This window comes from Anser cygnoides, chromosome 1, assembly GCF_040182565.1.
Source record: "Anser cygnoides isolate HZ-2024a breed goose chromosome 1, Taihu_goose_T2T_genome, whole genome shotgun sequence".
Lineage (NCBI taxonomy): Eukaryota > Metazoa > Chordata > Aves > Anseriformes > Anatidae > Anser > Anser cygnoides.
The window spans coordinates 899,215-916,553 of record NC_089873.1 but is presented as its reverse complement, the minus strand read 5'-3'; the positions used below and the strand labels follow the sequence as shown (position 1 = coordinate 916,553).

The following is a 17,339-nucleotide window of genomic DNA, read 5'->3' as shown; positions in this document are numbered from 1 at the left end:
GGCCCCCGCCCCGCCCCGCCGCGCCCCCCGGTGGTGCGGAGGCCGCCCCCCCCCCCCCCCCCCCATGCCGGCCGGGTGTCATGGCGGCCGCGGCCGTTGCCATGGAGCCGGGCGGAGCCGCGCCTCAGCCCCGGGCCCGCAAGGCCGCGGAGGGAGGCCGGGGGCGGCCGGCTCGGGGCGGGGGGGAGCGGTCCCCGGAGCCCGGGCCGCAGCGGGGGTCGCTTGGGCTCGGGGCACGGCGCCTCTCCGGGCCGCGTTAGCGCGTGGGGCGGGCGGAGGGCGACTTCCAGGAGCTGGTAAAGCGGCGGCGGTAAATAGCAGCTCCGTGGCAGGTTTCCTGAGGGGATGGCGAAAACCTGCTCGCTCTCTGTTGTTTGTTTATTTATTGCTAGGCTACTGCTGTGCCTGTGCCGGGCAGGGAGCTGATAAGCGCGAGGGCTGCTCCGCGGGGAGGGGTAGGAGGGGCAGGGCCTCGGGCCGCCGCATACCAACCTGTGCTCCGCGCATCCCACCCGCACGCCGGGGCCCCCCGAGGGGTTCGGCCGCTGGGCTGCGTGCTGGAGGAGCTGCTGCCCGGGGAGCTGCTGCCCGAGGAGCTGCTGCCCGGGAGCTGCTGCCCGAGGAGCTGCTGCCCGAGGAGCTGCTGCCCGAGGAGCTGCTGCCCCAGGAGCTGCTGCCCCAGGAGCTGCTGCCCCAGGAGCTGCTGCCCCAGGAGCTGGCCTGCTCGCCCCTCGGTGTCTCAGTATCACAGAATCATCCGGGTTGGAAGAGGCCTCCAAGGTCACCGAGTCCAACCTCTGACCTAACACTGACACGTCCTCCACTAAACCCTATCACTGAGCTCAACATCTAAACGTCTTTTAAAGACCTCCAGGGATGGTGACTGAACCACCTCCCTGGGCAGCCCGTTCCGGTGCCTAACAACCCTTTCCGTACAGAAGTTCTTCCTAATACCCAACCTAAAGGTAAGACCCTGTGGTATATAACCTAATATCCAACCTAGGTAGCAGTAACCTCAGTCCTAACGTGATCCGTGTGTTTGACAGTAAAGCCTCTTTACTGGGCTTTTGATTAATTTTTGGAAAAAGATGTGTGCATTTCTGGCTGCTTTCTTGACAAACTGCATCATGACCAAGAGGTACATTGGGTAATTCTGTAAAAAAAAATGGAATTTTCAGATTTACGTGGTTTCAGAGGAGAACCTGGCCTATTCACCACACCTTTGAAGAAAGCGGGCGATATCCTCTTGCCCATGCAGATGAATTTGTGTCCTTTCTTTTGGTTGTGTCCAGCATACACATAAATTCATAACTCGTTTTAGGATTCCAATACCTGCTTGCCTTGCAGTACAACTGTTGCTAATTCCAGCTATGGAGAGATGACTAGAGATCTTGGATCTGTCCTGGCTCGGTGCCTCTTATTGATTCCTGTTTGGATTAAAGGTGTGTCTTTCAATGTTAATTTAAGTCTTTCAGCTATTGTTTTTACACTTCTCAGATGTTATAAATACTTTCATTACCATTTTTATTCACAGTAAATTTTTTTATACTTGGCAAGGCAGGAGTAATGTGTGTGCAGCTGCAGTGAAGTCAGCTATATAGGACCTCTTGGTAATAAGATCAAAGGTAATTTTTATTATAGGACAAAGGACAACAGGCCAAAAAATGTCCAGTATTTTTTATACCACCTATTTTATTTTTATTTTTCTGTATTCTCATCATGCCTCTTTTCTGGCAAGAATCATCTGTAAGGTTGTTTTGTCTCTGCTTTTCTTTGGTAATTTATCCTACATGTTTAGCAAGAAAGAAAAATATATTAGGATTTTCTGAGGTTGTAAGTAGGACCTAAGTAGACGTGGCTGTTATGCTGGACTTCTGTGGAGACCTCACCAACACTTCATATGATTGTGCTAATGAAATTGGCTGATCAGGAAAGTCCTAAACAGTAGGAAGACGAATGAGCTTGTACATCTTGTGTATGTATTGTGACAGTTAGAGGACTGCATTACGCTACGCTTTAGGGCTACGAAGCTGGCGAAGGGCCTGGAACACAAGTTCTATGAGGAGCGGCTGAGGGAGCTGGGGGGGTTTGGGCTGGAGAAGAGGAGGCTCAGGGGAGACCTCATTGCTCCCTACAACCACCTGAAAGGAAGCTGTGGGGAGCTGGGGTCGGCCTCTTCTCACAGGTAACCAGTGACAGGACCAGAGGGAACGGCCTCAGGTTGTGCCAGGGGAGGTTCAGGTTGGAAACGAGGAGACATTTCTGCTCAGAAAGAGCGGTCAGGCGTTGGGACGGGTTGCCCAGGGAGGTGGTGGCGTCACCGTCCCTGGGGGTGTTCAAGGAGAGGTCGGACGTGGTGCTTGGGGACGTGGTTTGGTGGGTGACAGTGGTGGGAGGGGGATGGTTGGACCAGATGATCTTGGAGGGCTTTTCCAACCTTAATGATTCTAGGATTTTATGATATACATAACACTAATATCAAACAAGTAATGCAGCATATCAGAACATATGTTCGTTAGATATAGTATGCTGAGAGCCTATAATAAATATTACTAACAGTTAATATAAAAATCCATTTTTTGTGTTGGTTTAGCACCTCTGTACCCGAATAATGGGCCATAGCTACATTTAGCAAGGTGCAATGCAAACTGGACAGAGAGATTATAGGGTTTAAGCGTGAAGAAGCAGCACGTCAAGGTAATCAAAGAAGTGCAAGGAAAAAAAAAGCAACAATAGGATGATGCTGGTTAGCACAATATGTGATGGTCCTACCACATCATTAGCCTAACCACAGTATTACTGCATTGCATTATGTTATTGTTTGGAAAACAGTTTATGACCACATGTGTAGCTGCTGTGTCATAGCACACACAGGATATCTGAGGGAAGGCCTGGCATTTGATCTTCACTTTGATATCTCATGACAATTTACACAAGCTGAGGACATGCCCCAGAATACTTCAGGCTTTCTGTTGTCTAAACACGGAGCTTTTACAATTAATTTCCTCAGCTTGACTTGAAACAAAAACACAGAAGACTTAAAACAACGATGTGTATCTGGCTCTGTAGCCCTTTGCAAGGAGTAGGGAGAGTGCTGGTCCTGTGCTCCTCAGGGCTTCTGCAGAGAAAGCTACAAAGTGGTATTTTCTCAGCAAAATTTGATCTATTCAGCCTTTGAGGGCTGGGCCTTTTGAGCCTTCGGTCTCTATGAAACATCTAATCACAGGCCCATAATTTCTAGCCTTTTAAGCACCTATACGCTCCTGGACCATATTTGGGCAATAAAGGTTCTGCAGAACTTGAGAACACTGCAGATCTGATCCTCCCCAAAGCTCTGGCCTCGCTGGAGATATTGTGCTGCACAGAGCCAGCGTGTAGTTTTTGCACGGCTCCTAAGCAACCTGAGTAAATAGAACATTTCGCAACCTTAACCACAGCGGTTGCTACACTTTCATCTATAATTATCTTTTGCATCAGAGCTCTCAGGAGCACCGGCCTACCAGATTTTGCAGGATATTTTGCATTCTGCTTCAATTTGTCTGCCTTTTCTCTTGCATTGCCAGTCAGGATAATATTCCCCAGACAAAAGAAGAAACATAAATACCCTGCAGACTAGAGGAACGTGCAATATGCTGTAAGCCAAGAAATGTTAGCTCGCCAGTCTCACTTCTGATTGCTGTTTATATTCTGTGCACTTCAGAGCTTTGTTATTTGAACAAGGCCTTATAACTTGCCCCAAAAGGCAGCCAGATATAATTCTCGGTGTTTGGAAAGCCTAACACACAAATTATGTTTAGGAAAAGAACTTATGACTCCAGTAGAACGTAACTAAGGCTTCTCCCCTCCTCCCTTCAGTGTTTCTCAGAATTCCTGTCAGAACCGTAGCTTGGCAATCCTGATACAATGTCTGTTCTAACCACTAGATCACACTTCCTTTCACAGCCAGGAACGGAGCCCAGCATTCCTGATCATCGACCTCCCGTTGCTGGTCGTGCAGCATCCTAGCAAAATGCGTGCGGAATCGCGCTCCAGGTGTGAATCGTCAGCGAGGCTCAGGCTCATCCTCCGGCTCCAGACCGGAGAACCGTGCTGAGGGTCTGAAGCCCATAACACTCACTGCACTGTGGGTCTGAAGACAAAAGTATCCATAATCTGCCAAAGTCTTTGTGGCCATGATCTTTGGATTTCTGACAAAAATTCCGTGTCTTTTACGCTTTTTCATTAAGCCTCAAAGTCCCAAATAAAACTCACTTGGAACAAGGTTCAGTGCTTCAAACAAAGAAACAAACAAGCCATGCTATCCAGTAGTACAGCAAGTCACACAACAAAACAACGTTTAATATGTCCTGGCTGCTTGATGTGCAAATCAGTTATTTGAGTTAAACAGTGGCAGCTTTTCAAGTTTGGAGGTGAAAGCTAACAACATAGTTTTAGCTGATTTTGTACAGATGTGAAATATATGCTCAATGCGTAGTAAAAAAAAAAGTGAGGCAGTATTCACCAGACTTGTCCAATGACTAGAAATTTGCATACGGGACGAAAGTGCAATTATGCATGCTAATACTTGGGGTGCGAGCCCGACGGAGGCAGGGCTAACCGCCAGGACAGGACACGGTGGCAGAGCCTGCAGCCGTGGCTCCAGGTGCAGTTCTGCAGCAGTGCAGGCAATGAAGCGACAGCGACCGACGGTCCTCGTTGGGGCCAGTGGGATGAATTCTTGTACCCGTAGAGTGCTTACTTGGCCACCTGCTAGAATGAGTTCTGTTTGTTGTGTGCTTACACAATTCGGATTGTTTAGAAATGGTCTGTATCCATTATTGTTCGCGTCAACAGAATGCCAAATGACATACAAATTGGCACCGGGACAACTTTGCTATCTCAGAGAGCTTGCAGCTGAGCTACTCTTCCGCGAGACTTTTTGACATAGCGCAATGGCAGACAGATCCAGCTTCTTAATCTTTCTCTAAGACAGGGAGAGCTGAGGTCACTGGCCAGAATAGCGGCTGCAGCCCATTGCTGGAGTTACTGTTAATTTAAGCAGAGCTGGCACTGTTGTACCTTGCTCTTTCTTTCTCTTCATTCTATGTGAAATGGTCAGTGGTGAAACCAGGCGGATGTAAAACGCTACGTAAACAGCAAAGCTGTTTCTTTTTCTTATTCACAGGCCTTAGGATTTAAAAGTGAATTCACGCTTTTGTAACCTGGTGAAATTACTGTTCTAGTTTAATAAAAAACGGTAAAGATCCTTAGGATTTTTTCCTATAAAACTGTGAAAGAGACACTCCTTTTCTGAATATATTTTTGCTGGATTGGACACTGACTAATCACAAGATCATTCAAGTGCACGTTGGACTGAATATGGGCAGCATGAATTTCAATAAACAATTGTCTGGAAATGCTAACACCGTTGGAGCGAGGACACCAAATCATCGGCTCCTTCCTGTTTAGGAAAGCTGAGACATTGCTGAGAGGAGAGTGACACGAAAATATTTTTAATTATTTATATCCTGGTGTGGATTTTAATGACAGTGAAGGATGTGAAACTTAAAATTGCCAAATTTTCATATGTGCACAAGCGGACAGACATGATTTTTGTATCTGTTTGAACAGGAAAGAGGTCATACCAGTATTCAGCACCTGCATGTCAGCACGAGTAGCCACAGAAGAAACCGGCGGTTGTTTGCAGTAGAATATAGCTGGCCTTGTAAAACACCCAGGGTCTCGGTCCCGCGGGCCATTTTGCTGGCTTCAGTAGCGCTCCCAGTTCCTGTGCCTGCTTGCGTTCCGGGTTGGGAGAGGCGAGCTGGCAGCCCGAGTCCATCCTCGCTGCCAAGCCTGTGTAGTTAAGCAGTATTTTAGTGTATTTCGTAGATTTGGAGGAGAAAAGAAGGAAGCTGTTCCAAGACCTATATTCTAGAAATCAGCTGGGGCAGGCAGGGTCTCCAGCCCTGGCCCTCCGGCTCTGAGTGGGGAGACAGCAAGTGAAAACCCTCTGGGCACGGCTGGAAGATTCAAGAATTTTCTTGGATTGCCATTGCTCTGTCCCCAGAAGCCACAATATGCCATAAAAAGTGCTTTATAAGCTCATTACCCTCCAATAGACAAAATGGAGAAATGAAACTTAAGGAGTTGTACTAATATTATTTTTTTTCCTTGTTAATGGCCAACAAAGTGTTAATTACCATACTGGCTGCTGTTAACAGTCTTGGAGCCTTTGCCTTCGAGCCCTTACGATGAGAAAAGCAGGCATAAATGAGAAACGCTGCCAATTTGGTATTCTCAGTTACAGTTGAGATTTTTTATGGTATTTCTGCAGGGAAAAAAAAGCCAACCTATGGTGCAAACCGGGCGGTTTTAAAGCATCTCTCTCACCTGCCTTGTCGGCACCCCATCTTCCCCTGTGAGCGGTTCCATCCAGCGGGGCCTGGTTGCCACCGTGACGCTCGCAGCAGGGTTTTCTGCTGTAGGTCCGTCCGCAGGTTCTGGAGAGAACGCGAATGCGTTATATCTTAAGCATGTGCATTAATAGTGGCAGGCCGAGGGCCGAAGTAAGACTGGCAGAGAAGACGAGACGTAGTGGTACACCTAATGGCAAGAATTTACTTTGGAATTAAGAATTTAATCAGCTCCCGTTCGGTTCCTGTATGATGTTGGCAGTGAGAAAACAGTTTATTAGCATACTAAGACAAATCCGGGCAAGGCAGCAGCGAAGCCTACTTAATCCAGCGCGGCAGCGTGACTCAGAGGTACCTTTCTGCCCAGCACTGCTTTGTTCCATCTCTCGGATCACCCCTTTTCCTCCCCCTCCCGTTCCCCCCCTCGCACCCTCCGTTCCCCCCAGCCTCACGCCGTGACAGCCGCCTCCGTCCCCCCCGTCCCCCCTTCCCAGTGACCCCAGCAGGGCCCGAGCTGGTGCTCGCAGCTCGGCTTCTGCCTCCCCGTGCTCGGGCTGTGCCCACCCAAGGGCTCTCTCTCGCTGTCCCCTGGCATTAAACGCCACCACAAAGGCGACAGTCCCCAGGCACTGCCCTCCTCCACCCCAACGGCAGCTGCCACCCCAAAGGCCTGAGCTGCCCCACAGCGGCCCCCTCGGTGCCAACCCAAAGCCCCCAGCCCGCATGCCCCGAGGCCCCGGGGCCTGTCCCCACTGTCACTGCCAGCAGTGATGGGGCTTCCCCCAGCCCCGTTCCCCTTCCCCTGGGCCCTGTCCCCCTTCCCCAGGGCCCTGTCCCCCTTCCCCAGGGCCCTGTCCCCCTTCCCCAGGGCCCTGTCCCCCTTCCCCAGGGCCCCGTCCCCCTTCCCCCGGGCCCTGTCCCCCTTCCCCAGGGCCCTGTCCCCCTTCCCCACAGTGCCCGCAGGGCCAGGACCAAACCACCAGGCCCTGTCCGCTTCCCCTCATGACCCCCCCGGCCCCTCATGCCCCCCCCAATCCCCTCATGTCCCCCTCAGGAGCCCCCAGACCCTTATGCCCCCCCCTCATGCCGTGACCCCTCCATCCACTCATACCCGCCTCAGGCTGTGCTCCCCCCATCAGGCTGTGACCCCCCCCTTCCATCTTTGCACCCCCTGAGGCTGTGACTGCCCCTGTCAGGCTGTGCCCCCCCCCAGTCCCCTCACACCCCCCTCAGGCACCCCTGGCCCTATGCCCCCCATCATGCCGTGACCCCCCCATACCCTCACCCTGCCCCCCCCCCGTACCCTCACCCCGTGCCCCCCCTATCCCCTTACTCCCCCCTCACCCCGTGCCCCCCCATCACGCCCCCCCCCCCCCCCCTCACCCCTCCCTCCCCCCTCCCCGCCCCCCCAGGCCCCGCCCCCCCGCGGCCCCTCCCTCCCCGCCCCTCCCCTCGCGGCCCCGCCCCCCGCCCCCGCCCTCCCGCCCCCCCGCGCGGCGCTGGGCAGCAGCGGGGCCGCCGCCATTTTGGAGGCCGCCGTAGCGCCCGCGCCCGCCGCCCGCCGCCCGCTGTCAGCGCAGCCCCGGCCGCCGCGCCCCGCCTCGGACGCGGCCCATGCCCGCCGGGCCGCGGGCCCTCGCAGCCAGGCAGCGCGACAGCGGCCTCGCCGCGGGGCCGGACGGCAGGGCCGGACCCCAGCAGGTGAGACCCGCGGCCGGGCCCGCCGCCCGCGCCGCCGCCGAGCTGTCACCGCCGCCGGGGGCCGCCGGGGGCCGGGCCGCGCCCCCCCCCCCTTCCTCCTCCCCTCCGCCGGCTTCTCGGCGGCTCCCGCGGAGGGCCCGGGCCGCTGGGCCCGGCGGGGGCGGTGCGCGGCCTGCCGCCCGCCCGCCCTCCTCCGCCGCGACCCCCGCCCGGCCCCGCGCCGCCGCCGGGATCCTGTCACGGGGCGCCGGGGCCTGCGCCGCCGCCTCCGCTTCGCCGTGTCGCTCCCCTTCCTCCCCCCGGGGCCCCCCCCGGAGCTGCCCCGCTGCGGGCCCGGGCCCGAGCCCTCCCCGCCGGCCCTGCCCGCGGCCGCGCACCCGGGACCGGGGCCGGGCAAAGCGGGGCCGGGGGGGGCAACTGCGGGATCGGGGGGGGCAACTGCGGGGCCGGGGGGAGCCCCGCGCCCCCCCCCCCCCCCCGGTGCCGCCGTCCCGGAGCGGGGTCCCGCAGGAGGGCCGCTGCCCCGCAGGTCGCGCCAGGGCTCCCTTCGGAAACCCGGGGCGCTGTTTTGCAGCGCTTCAAAAAAAAAAAAAAAAAAACAAGAAAAAAAACAGCACCACCAAAAAAAAAAAAAACACAACAACAACTAGGAAGTGAAAAACAGACGCAGAGAACTTGGAAGGGCCCGAGGTGCTTTTCGGCTCTTGATCTCCCCGTCAGAAATAGTGATTTTAAAAGCCGAGGCCTTTTTCATAATGTAGTTTATTTTCTCTCCGAAGAAGAAGGAGAAAGTTGCTATTTCGGTCCTGTCCAGGGCTGCGCTTGGAGCCAAACGTGTAGCTGCCTACCAGCAGGTTTTGCTTTTTAATAAAGCACTGTTTTAGGGATGATGGGAGAATAAACATTTATGATTTTCCTTATTATTCTGACACTTAGAGGCAAACAGCCTGCCAAAATATTTCAGTGGTTTAAAAAAAAACCTAGTGCATGGTAGTATAGCAATTTCCATAGCAACCGCTGGTGATATCATGGTAAGCAAAGTTAAATTTTGGACCGTGCAGTAGGAACGTAAAACGATCTGCAGCGCTTTGAGCGATCCCAATAAACGTCTGCTCAGAAGATGACCGAGGGTTGGATAAGAACAAAATTGTTAGAAATTGGAAGCGTACTTTGATTTTCTTCTGTTTGTCGTGCAGATGTTTCTGGTGACTTTGGCACGTTCTGGGTGTTATGTCGCAAATCCGGGGACAGCATCCTGTCCAGAAACGGTGTAAAAGTTGTGGTGTGGCAGCAGGCTCCTGGGAGGAGCTCGGGCTGTGGCAGAGTGGGGTCGGGCAGGTGGGCAGAAGGCAGGTGTGAGGTTCTGGGGGGTTCCTGCCCGCTTCAGCCCACGGGGAGGCAGCTGCTGTGCGTGGAGGGTTTGTTCGGGGGCGGCAGGGAGCCCCGAAGCGCCCTCGTTCTGAGCACAGTGCTCGATGGAACCCCAGTGCTGTCGTAGGAGGGGCGGGTTGAAGTTTTAAGTTCATAGTTCAGAAATCGGAGACTGTCATACTGAAATGGACAACAAAGCGAGCTATCTCCAAAGCGACACCTCGTAACTCTGGTAATATTCGAGCACCCGCAGACCGTGGGCTTTGAGTCGCCCGTAGGACGCCGCAGGCTGCTGTCAGCGGTGCCGCAGCCGCTTTCGCCGGGCTTCCTCGTGAGGAAATGGGAAAGAGCGGGGGGTGCCCTGCTGGGGACAGGCGGTGCTTCGGGGTCTCCTCTGGCTCAGGAGTCAGCTGGGATGAGCTCGGTCCTCGCTGTCCCCAGGTAGCGCGGTCCTGAGCTCGAGGTGGAACCGGCTGGATGGATGGGCTTCTGCTCCTCTTCGGTGGGAGCCAGCCCGGCCGCAGCTGGCCGTGTGTTCCGTGCTGGCTGGAAGGAGCCCTTCCTTCCACGCCTGCTCCTTGCTTTATTGGCTGTCAGCTGGGGTGTCAAAGAGAAACCAAAAGCGCTGCTCTTTCCTGAGACGCCTTAGTGCTGCAGAACTTCAGCAACCGAAGGTGCTGTGTTCGGGGAGAGGGAGGACGAGCTTTCTTGCTCTCCGCTTCTGGTAACGAGGTCTGTAGAAGTGTAAGTGTAAAAGCTGCAGATTATACGTTAGGGAGAATGACTTCACATGCATAATCAAGCAGTGTGTTTTCTTAACACAGTGGCTTGGAGTCTGAAGTGTCAGTGCCTGAAGGGCAACAGCTAGAGCAGCCTAATAAGCTGAGCCATAAAAATGGGTGAACTGGAATGCCAAGAAATAGAAGAGAGTCTCGTTAGAGTAAATGTTGCTGAAACAATAGTAGAATGACAAGAATAACAGGGAAACTTGGGTGTAAATGACACAGGAAAAACAGTTGAGGTCAGGGAGTGGAGAGCAAAGCCGGAGCCGAGTGTTGGCAGCGCTCGGGAGAACCTTGCAGGGAGGAGTACCTGTGGGAGGTCCTGCTGGTGAGACGGGAGGTTGTTGGAAAGCTAATTGGGGAGAGCGGAGCTAACAGGCTGCGTTAAGGAGCGATGTCGGCTCTCCATCCAGGCAGTCAAAGACGGAGCTGCAGTTAGAGGAGCAGTCGCTCACTCTTAGCCCTATTTATAGGGGAAGGCGGTTCTGTTCCTAATTATCTTTTATGGGCCGGGGGATCGCTCTGACTGTTTGTTACCTCCTTTTCACGGGAAATCTACAGATGTTGGTGGGTTTATGTAAGGATCAGGGGAAGAATGTGGCCTCTCTGTGACCAGCAGTAGCAACAAAGGAACTGAAGTGTCTTCTTTGATTCAATATTATTAGAAGCAAAAGTATGTTGTCTTTTCTGGCCGCGGCTATGTTCCTAGGCCGCTTGTTTCTTTAATTGCGCTTTGCTCCTTCCCTCCCCGTGCCTGGGTTCCTCCCAGCGCCCTCCCCTCCCCCTGGGCCTTGTTTTGGTCTGCTAGAGCAGGCAGCGGAGCAATAACCAATATTGACTTTATCCTTACGTGCCTGGGCTATTTTTACCTGCGTGTTAACTCGGGTAGGGGGGAAATTCAGGCAGATAAATGTTACGGTTATCTCAGGAAATGAAGCTTGCGCAGCCGAGGTTAGAAAGCTCAGGGTGAGAAAGGCTGGGCCTCTGCAGTGTCCCGCGTACACCAGCGTGCGTGGGGCTCGGCTCCGCTCTGCGGGCTGGAAGTCGACATCGCTGACTGGCTTCAGACAGCGACATTCTCGCTTTTTGCTTATCAATGCCGCTTGGTCCGAGGTAAACCTGAGGTGCTGCAGGTGGCCGCGGCTGCGTGGCCGTCCCCAGCGTGTAGCTGGCAGCCTTCTTCGGCAGGGGTCACGTCACGCCGGAGGCCGTGCGGCGCTGGGCCGCAGAAAGGGGCTGTCAGCAAAACCGGGATGAGCTAGCTCAGAAGAACGTCGTGTCAGAAGGAGGAAGTAAAAAGCATCGGCCTGAGCATGGAAGCTCTGCAGCTGTTGTGCTGGGGCTGCTGGCTGCTGCCAGTTTTTTTTCTGTTTCTCTTTCTTTGTGCCTGCCTGACTTCTCGTCCTGCGCGCGGGCTGCGAGCCCCGCGGGGCGGCCGCTGGCCCTGTTCGGCGCGAGGTGCCGGCTCCCCTGCTCCCCTGGGCCCAGTCCCCGGCGTGGCAAACACCAAGTTTCTTTCCACTGCGTCCTCAGCACACGGCACTGACACAATCTTATCTGTACAGAAGGGAAGCCGGAAGGCACGAGAAAATAACATTATGGTTAAATGGCAAAGTTCAGGGAGCTGTGAAGCCAGCCAGGCAGCGCTCGGGGCGATTTCGTTACCTTGGCAAAACAAGAAACTTCCACCAAGCTCAGTTTTGGTTGGGGGTTGGTTGGCAACCTACAGGATTTGCAGAAACTTTCCCAACATATTGATTAGTTGAATTCAAGGGTTTCGTTCAGTTGGCAGACGACTGCTGCTCTTCCTCTCGTGCCCGTAGTAGTCTTTTTTCCTCTTTCCGGTTCTGCAGTTTGCTGCTGTTCAGAATGTCGTGGCCCGCAGTGACACTGATGAACGTTTTGTCACTTTGATTTTGATTTTGTTTGGCAGCATCGGGAGCAGCGGCAGCAGAGCAGGCATCAGCACTGCTCGCCGAGGGGAAAGCACAAAAGGGTGCAAAGACTGCGGCGGTGGAGGTGGCCCTTCTTGCTGCAGCCTGCGGGAGGAAGAAGGAAATAGAACACGTTTCAGTTTCAATCTTGTCTTTGATTATTCCCTGACAGACTTATTTATGTTAACAGACAACGCGCGTGATGGGTATGCCCTCATGTTTTCTGATGATGACGTAGATTCCCTGCTATGTTTTCCCTTCCTTTCTATTCGTTTCTCTTCATTCCCGATGGTCTCGCGGAACCTGGAGGCTGTTTCAGCTTCCTACCCCCACGTGCAGCAAGGCGCGGTGGGATGAGGCAGGCCGTGTTTCTGCAGCTATTTACCGTTTCGTTTTGTTCTTCAGAAGATCCTCTGGCATCCCGTTTAATGCAATCCTTCTCTTTTAAGGCAGATTTCCACTTTTTAGAAGGATAATTGAGACTGCAGGCGGTCAGGTTGAAAACTATCCTGCCTTCCCAAGCCGGAGGACAAGGGTGCAGCTCCCGGACCCCGCGAGCTGGCCCCGGCCCAGGCTGCCATGTGTTGGCATTCATCCTTGTGCGGCCGCGCCGTGCGCCCCCGTGGGGAGCCGGTCGGGCTGAACACGAGCGCTGCTCCAAGTGAGAAGTTTTCAGCTGGACCAGCTCCCTCGACCAGCTCGATGTGCAGTTGCACAAACAGCGCTGACACAAGGGAGGATGCGGGAGCGCACGACCCGGGAGGGAGAGGAGGGAAGAGCAGGTCTCTGTCTGCATTTGGGCGAGGCGTGGTTCTCATTTAACTAATCTAAGTGTGCAGCGTGGCGTGTTCCTGCTTTGTCCCGTGCTTACAGGGAGCCGCTCTGTCAGGACCGCTCCCCCTGTTCGTTTTCTGCTGCCTTATTCTACTCAGCGGGTGCTCAGCACCGTAGGGACAGAGGAGCGCCGCTGCCTGCTGGCAGACCGCTAAACGTGAAGGGGCTGGGGGCAGCGGGGCTGTGGGGGTGTGAATGAAGGCTGTGATTAAACCAGACTGAGCACAGCAAGTGCCGAATCGGGTCATCCTCACGAAGTCCTGACACTTCAGCTCCTGAGCTATAGAGCTTCCAGGTGCTGGTCAACAGATGCTCAGCCAGCACTCTGTTTAACAAATGAGAAAATCCTAGATACTGGATTTCAACATAGTTCTATTGCACGTTATCCTTTTCTAGTTCTTTTAGCGTAGATGATTGCTTTAGGGCTCAGTTGGTTTTTATTACTTATGCCTTCTCCCAGTCCTTTATTATATCACTTTTTAACGTTGCATTGTCCATGGTATGTGCTACATCTTGTTGTTGTCTTTTGTTTTCTCCCATCACTCTCTAAGCTGCCTTTCCATAACGTTGTGTTTCAGACTCTGCCTTCGCTTTCAGGGGATTGGAGACTTGTCCCTGAAGCTCAGATATCTGTGATGTAAATGCCTACATCTGAGGTAACCATTTAGGATTCCTTTTTTTAGTCAATGGAGGGAAACAGATGCTTATTTTCTTCTGATGCGAAAGTCTGAAATAGTTTTGCTGTAGAAGCGCTCGTTTCTCTCCTACAGCAATGGGAGTTTGGGTGACTAATTCACATTAGTCATCTATAGTATAAATATCTGCAAGTTAGGTGAGGCAGATCCTCTTCCAGAAGAGCAGACTCGCTAGGCAGAGGTCCTGATGGGGACCTCCTCATCTCACCGAGGTTGCCTCCTTGCCCTCGATGGATTGTAAGGTTAATGTGGCTTTGGGTATGTTTTGCAACGTGCTGTGCCCTTAGCTCTGCTTGGTGAGTCTTCTTCCTCTTTCACAGCTGACTGATAAGCTTGAGGTGGAAGGCAGTGTCTTTAAATGATTCGGAGCACCTAGCTAACTATTAAAGACCAGTGCCAACTGAAATTTTTGTCACATGCATGACCAGCACAGTTGGATTTCAAGGTTCTGGCTGAGACATACAGGTGCTAACCGGCACAGTAGCTGTACGCTGTGATTGTCTGCTGAGTCTGGGACATAAACAAATAGTAAGCTCCGTGGTGCAGAAGGCAGCACTTCTTGTTTCCACATTGGTAGCATGAAGAGGACCCTGAGAGGTAAAGCAGTTTGCCATCACTATTGTAGTAAATGTAGATATGACTCTTGCTCCTTTTCTAAAGACTATTTAAGTATGACCAGTCACGGGACTGTTAGATGCATCTGAGTTTCGTAGAGACTTGAGGCTGGAGTGGCAGAGTTGTTTACAAAGCTAAGAAGTCATCTGAGGATTCCGAATTTTGCAGAAAAGTGCTTAATGTTTTAGGGATGCAGCGCCAGGAATAAATGCGTGTTCGCTTTCCATTGATGTTACGCTGTACCCACTGTTTCCTCTTACAAAATAGGCAGCTAATTTCATTACTTCTGTTTTTCCTGATGCTTCTGTCATCTTTGTTTTTAGCTAATTGTAGTTACTATACAGTAACCCTTTCAAATAATTAGTGCTAATATCTGTAGTTGTTCCAGCGTGGCAGCTTTTATCCAGTACCAAGTGTGTGCACGACCTCCCCAGGCCTGCCTTTCCCCTCCACTTTTGATAGCAGTGCTGCTGAGGAATGTTTTGTCTTTTCCGTCTCGCAGAAGAGACCTCACCACTTTGACTTCTGTTTTCTTGACTAAAATTTTACCTCTGTTGAAGTAAGCTTACAAGTGCTGGTTTTTAAAACACCTGGAAGAAAACGTTGGGATGAATTGGTACAGTTCCCAAGAACAAAACTATTTAAATAATTTTAGTCTAAGAATAGAAGAGCAAATAAAAATATTTAGTGTATACCTGGGGTTTTACAAGGACCTACGAAATGAAACTAAATCACTTGGCAGTCACGGCAGAAATTTGTCACGTGAGGAAAAAATTGTTACGCAGCCAAAGTTGGTTCCAGCAAAGTTGGTAGGCTCTGCCATAGTCGTGAGCGTACTATTTTGGGAAAGCAGCAATTTCACCAAATTGCTAACAAACTGATGGCAGACCAAGTGTTTGGAGAAACAGGAGAGTCTCAAAAGCCCTTGATAAGAAGAAATGGTCTTCCATTCGCCTCCGTGTTCAAGTTTAGATACGTGGAAGGCACTTCTTGCTGGAAGGAAATCACAATTTGTGTGTGTTGGCCCGTCTAAACTCTGGCTGCCTGATGGGGAAGAGATGGGAGAAGATCAGGCAGCGTTGTTGGAAGGTCTCTGGAAATTCATCTGTGTGCAATTAGCAAGCCAAATAACACGCAGTGTAGTTATTGGAACAGGTGCTGTGCCTGGAGATGGTGAAACATTACGCGTGGTAGTGGTGGAGACGATACTGAAGTATGTCTTTAAAGACAATAGCACTGCAGAGAAGACTTAAAAAAAGAAGACTGGGTTATCTGCTATATATAAAAAAAAAAAAACGGCAAAGGGAACTGATAGTATGTGTGGAAGCCTGGATGTATTTCTGGTTCACGATTTCTGGTGTGCAGACAGCTTGAGAAGCTTGATGTCAGTTATTAATTAGGCCAAGAGCTAGTAGGCTTGACTCCGTGCGTGGGTGTTCTACCTGTGTCAGTAAGAGGAGGAAGCGTTTGTGCGCTTTTGGCGTTTGACGACACCTTCGTGTTCTGGGGTGCTGGGAGCAGCACAGATACCTCTGCAAGTTACCCGTGGGATTGAGAGGCGCCCCCCCCCCCCCCCCCCCGCACATTGTTCTCCCCTGGTCCCCTCTTGGCTTCCCATTGCCTAATCCCGACCCAGCCGATTGTGCCTGCTTTTGAGGCCGACTGCCGCAGGCTGTCTCTGTGACGTTCCTTATTTGAAACCTAGGGTGCTCGCCTGTCCTGCCCCGCTCTTTGCTCTGGGGCTGTTGCGTGGAGCCAGCCCGGCCCCGGTGGCCCCGCACCCAGCACCAAGCCTTTGCCCCGCGCTGCGTGCGGTGCCGGCGCACCCTCTGCGCCGTGTCCGTCTGTGCGGGCAGCACGTGGCTGGCCTGGGCGTCCCTGAGTGTGGTGCTTCCCTGTGCTGCTCTGGTACAGAAGCAGCAAGAACATTACCTAACACGTCGCCGTGAAGTAAAACGTCCGAGTCGGGCCACTCGTAGAACGCAAAATGCGCTCTCGCCTTCAGAAGGGATCGCCAGTCGTCCGTGCCCCGAGTTGCTGGAGGTCAGGCGGTGTCACCCCAGCGTTTGGCGCAGGCTGGGGTGCTTCGCTTGGAAGGCCCAGCGGTGCCGGCTGCTTTTATGGCTGGGGCTCGTGGTGGTGAGGGCTCTTGGCACGGGGGGAATGCAGCGGGCAGCGCTGCCTGCAGCCTGCTTTGCTTGACGCTGAGTTTCGGACTTGGGAGTTGGTATTCCAACAAGCTTTGTGTCATGCAAATTGGTATCTAATCTGACTCCTCCAAACCGTGTAGTTAGGTGCAGCACCAAGCAAGCTTAAATACGAGGCTTTACTGCAGCTGGGGGTGGTCGCTGAGATGCTGCCCTGTCCCTGCAGCTACCACGTTCTGCATTCTCTGAGGAATTTATACAGACTGAGCGTATTTACTGCTGATCTTCTGTGCAGAGCCAATGTTGTTTTCTTTTCCCACAGTTTATACAAAGCCTAGAATTTATTAAACTTGCAAAAATAGATATTGCTCTTTAAAGCCACTTGAAGTTTTCACCTTTTCTGTTACAGAACCTGTGCTTTTCGTTAGTGTTTTTGGTCATGTTTTTGGTCATGTTTAAGGCCATTTAGTTGCAATGCGAACTACTTCTTGAAACTTGAGCTTAAAGCCATAGTTTGACGTGCATTTAAGCTGGCACCAGCGCTGGAAGGCTGTCCCTTTCTTGCTGCTCATCCCTGTCCTTCGCTTCTCTGCCCTCATGCCTTGCTGGCGCAAGCATTTGTGCAGCCGCGTTGTGAGCCAGCTGGGGAAGGATCCAGCCGAGTTCTTTTTCTGCGAGTAGTGCATGGAAAAGGAAGAGAGTTTTTTTCAGCAGTGCAGCCCTGGATACATGGCAAACTGCAGCCTAAAATTGTCACTGCATGATTCCGGTTTGCCATTTGACGAGCAAGCTGAGCTCCAAAGTTTGTTTGTCCAAGTAAACTCCAAAAGGGTGGGTCTGAAACTTCCAAATGATCGTCTTCCTT

At 52.6% G+C, this 17,339-nt stretch overlaps 1 protein-coding gene and 1 long non-coding RNA gene across 6 annotated transcripts in view; both read left to right on the top strand.

Annotated features, from left to right (window-relative positions):
* The first annotated feature begins 69 nt into the window (after window positions 1–69).
* On the top strand, window positions 70–4,260 carry LOC125180761 (uncharacterized). 3 transcript variants are annotated; one of them, XR_007159627.2, is made up of 3 exons: window positions 70–965; window positions 1,322–1,442; window positions 3,943–4,260. It is a non-coding gene; the product is annotated as an uncharacterized lncRNA (long non-coding RNA). The 3 variants fall into 3 exon arrangements; XR_010830500.1 differs by having other exon boundaries at window positions 2,021–4,260; XR_007159628.2 differs by lacking the exon at window positions 1,322–1,442.
* A 3,635-nt stretch (window positions 4,261–7,895) lies between these two features.
* Window positions 7,896–17,339, top strand: part of PPP6R2 (protein phosphatase 6 regulatory subunit 2) — a 98,524-nt gene continuing 89,080 nt past the window's right edge. The window contains exons 1-2 of one of the 3 annotated variants that reach the window (XM_066994462.1): window positions 7,896–8,096; window positions 13,596–13,673. The gene's annotated coding sequence lies outside the window, so the exon portion shown is untranslated. The remainder of the gene's footprint in view (window positions 8,097–13,595; window positions 13,674–17,339) is intronic. The other 2 variants (XM_066994421.1, XM_066994532.1) reach the window with 2 other exon arrangements.